Source organism: Cicer arietinum, chromosome 3, assembly GCF_000331145.2.
Source record: "Cicer arietinum cultivar CDC Frontier isolate Library 1 chromosome 3, Cicar.CDCFrontier_v2.0, whole genome shotgun sequence".
NCBI classification, from domain to species: Eukaryota; Viridiplantae; Streptophyta; class Magnoliopsida; order Fabales; family Fabaceae; genus Cicer; species Cicer arietinum.
Window position 1 is genome coordinate 21,026,880 of NC_021162.2, and position 3,879 is coordinate 21,030,758.

Sequence of the window (3,879 nt, forward strand, 5' to 3'; positions counted from 1 at the left end):
GTTTTCGGCTTATCAGAATTAAATTATTATCTTCATTTTATTCAATTGGATTACATGAGTTTCTAATATGTGGTTTATTTGTCATACTAAATCATTTTTGAAAAAAATTATATATATGATTTACACAATATATACAATGTATTAGAGACTGAAAGTTGATTGTTAATATGTATATTAATAAAATAATATATGATATAATAATTAAAAAAATATTTTTATAATTTGTCCCCGTGCGACGCAAAGAATATGAGTTGTACTAGCAAAGCAAAATGATATGAGTTGGGATGAATATCAATAAGCCATGTTGATGGAACAAGACTCTGGATGAAGTTCGGCTCATGGACTTAGATATAATTGAGCTATCCAAATAGAAAATGGCTAGAGCTCACAATAAACGAGTCCAGATAAAAAAATTCGTTGAATGAGACTTGATTAGGAAAACTATTTCTCCAATTGAGATTAAATGTTTGGTAAATAGCCACCAAAGTGGAAATGAACCTTTATTATTAGCAAAGTTTATGATGGTGGTGCTTGTCGGCTAGATAATATTTGAAAAATTAAATAAGAGCATAAATGTTTATCATTGGTTGAGAGCCACTTACAAATTCAGGGGAGAATTTGGTGATTTACTCAACCATTAACATTAATAATTCAAATTTAAAAAAAGCCTTCAAACATATCCATAATTCAAGATAGAAACATTCAAGGATTCTACAAAGTAACAGTACTAAACTAACAATAACATTAAACCATTTTTAGACAGTATGTTTCATAAATTTCATAACTTTTCAGAAGCATAAAAATAAAAGTAACTAGCCAATCTTGACAATGGATCCTACAAAGAAACCTGTAAATTAATTAAATAAAATCTAAGCTAACTCAAATTGTAAGAAGAGTGGCCAAGTCACGGTAACAATTTTAGCAAATCTTATCCTACCTTAAAATACTAATAATTACTTCTATAACTTATAACAGATAATCATCATAAAGGTTTCAATTCACCACTTACAAAAGCAAGAAAACACTTGAAAATCTTCACTGCTGCAAACAAAACTAGCCTCTTCCAGCATACTATTAAGCTTCTTTAGATGATCCTCAAGAACAGCTAGTTCATTCTGCTGTTTATTCTTATCAAGCAAAGTTGTAGCCACTTTAATTGCACGATTGATCTTTCTAACTTTTTGAGAAGAGAGCTTAAATTTAACTTCCTTATTCTTTAGAGCATTCCTCAACTTGTAAACAGAGTAATCTAATGCATACATTACCTTAGCCTTCTTTAGGAACTCCACATCTTCATCATGGTACTCCTTAGCTTCTTGAATCAATTTTTGAATTTCGTCTCTGGATAACCTTTCTTTGTCATTGGTTATTATGATTTTATTTGTATTGCAGGTGGATTTCTCCTTAGCAGAATCAGTTAAAATACCATTTTCGTCGATAGCAAAGCATGCATTAAAAGGATTGCCACGGGGAGCACCTGAAAGACAAGAAAGATTAAAAAAACCAAGCTCATTGTTGTCACTGGCTCTTGTTCTCTCACCCTCATAAATCTTAATATCGACACTGGATTGGTTATTCTGAACTGTATAAAATTCTTTTGTCATCTTGGTGGGAATGGAAGTGTTCCTAGGATTCACCACATTCATGACATCTCCTATTGTTTCCATACCAAGAGACAACGGTGTAACATCTCGCAGCACCAAATTTGGAACATTTTTAAAGCCTTCACTCAACAAAGCAGCCTGGACAGCGGCACCATAAGCAACAGCTTCATCAGGGTTGATGCTCTTGCATAATTCCTTCTCATTGAAGAAGTCACGCAATAGTTCCTTCACTTTGGGAATCCTAGATGAGCCACCCACAAGTACAATATCATCTACACCACTCTTGTCCATCTTAGCATCAGCAAGACAACTCTCAACAGTCTTCATACACTCATTAAAAAGGTCCATATTGATTTCCTCAAACTTGGCGCGAGTGATCGATGAAGAGAAGTCAATACCCTGAAATAAATTATCAATCTCAACAAACGTTAACAATTTGAAAGAGAGTGTCCTTTTTGCCTTTTCACATGCAGTTCTCAACTGCCTCAAGGCTCTTGGATTCCCAGAAATATCCACTTTGTTCCTCCTCTTAAATTCCTCTACAAAATAGTTCAACATTCTATTATCAAAGTCCTCTCCTCCAACATGAGTGTTTCCAGCCGTTGCTTTAACTTCAAAGACTTTACCTTTAATGGTGAGGAGATACACATCAAAAGTCCCACCACCAAGATCAAACACAAAAATATTCCGTTCATCACAATTAGCTATTTTTTCAAGGCCATATGCAATAGCTGCGGCGGTGGGTTCGTTGATTATCTTCATAACATTTAGGCCAGCAATGGCACCAGCGTCCATGGTGGCTTTTCTTTGAGCATCATTGAAATAAGCTGGCACAGTGATAACTGCATTTTTAACAGAATCACCAAATATGCCTCTGCAATCTCCCTCATATTTGTGAGGACAATAGATGAAATTTCCTCGGCACAAAGGAGCTTCTCCTGACCCTTATACTTAACCGTAATCATGGGTTTGTCATTAACACCAGAAATAACCTTAAATGGCCACAGCATTATATCCTTTTGAACAACAGGATCACTAAACTTCCTATCAATTAACCTCTTAGCATCTGAAAAAATATTAAAAGTCAAGTATAATCATAAATATAAATAAATGTCTAGGTCGCAATGCAATCTACAATGTTACTAATACCGCAATGCAACTTTAATTGAGACTGCATCAGCCACATTTGACTATGATTATTATCAATATAAAGAATCGCAATGTGGCATCGACAATCATCATCTTAGTCACAATTTACAAATACAATCGTTGGTTACACCCTTTTTTTCTTACGGTTACACCCAAATAGGCTACATGACCTCACTTGAATATAATGTGTTCACATAAATAATTTATTTGGATGTAATTGTGTGACTAGCAAAAGTGATTTAAAAACCATAGCTACAATAACAGTAAGTATTTAAAGCATGGAAATAGAAAATTACCAAAGACTATGTTTTGAGGGTTGATAGCAGCTTGATCCTTAGCAGCACCACACCAACCAACCTTTGATCATTAGTGAAATTATGTATAATCTCAACTCTATTTTTTTGCTCCAACCAAACAGCAACACAGGAATACGTTGTTCCAAGGTCTATTCCCACTGCATGTCCTTCGTATTTTATCGCCATGCTATCTTTTAAGTAAACAAAATAAGCTTTGAAAAGTTCGACTTGTTTTGAAGTGAAATGAAACTTAAAACTTAAAAGTAAGAAAAAATAATGCTCCTCTTTTATGTTGACGTTCATGTAACAAAGAAAATGGTGATAGAGCACAATTAAATACACGAATATTGTTGTTCCCAAAAATTCAAGATCCCAGGCGTCACGGTTTGTAAGCGGGATTTTGATTTTAGACGATCTTCGAATACAATGTACTTTTTAGAGGCAAGCTATATAATTTAGTATTTTATTTTAAAAGAAAATAGGGTGTTTCACCAGAGTTTAATAATGCTCCTGTTTAATAATTCATGAATGATACACCGAAGTTTTCAGAATCATCCTAACTTTCGGATAAGGTAAATCTCCTCCATATATTAAATATAACATAACAAATATGATAAATATAATATAATAAAATTGTAGATCAAATAGAATAAATTTATTATAAATCTGTTACTACAACTGAAATTAAACTTTTTTTTTTTTCTCTTTGTTATTTACGGCAACCAGCTTTTTCCTTTGCTTTTCCTCCTTCTTATGTTAGGTATTTCTAAATCTTTTTATTTTCCTTACATGGGCCTAGCCCAACAATGTTCCTTTTTTTTCTTTCTATT

At 33.2% G+C, this 3,879-nt stretch overlaps 1 pseudogene; it reads right to left on the reverse strand.

Moving 5' to 3' along the window:
* Positions 1-836: 836 nt before the first annotated feature.
* On the reverse strand, positions 837-3,616 carry LOC101503721 (heat shock cognate 70 kDa protein-like; annotated as a pseudogene).
* Between the last annotated feature and the right edge of the window lie 263 nt (positions 3,617-3,879).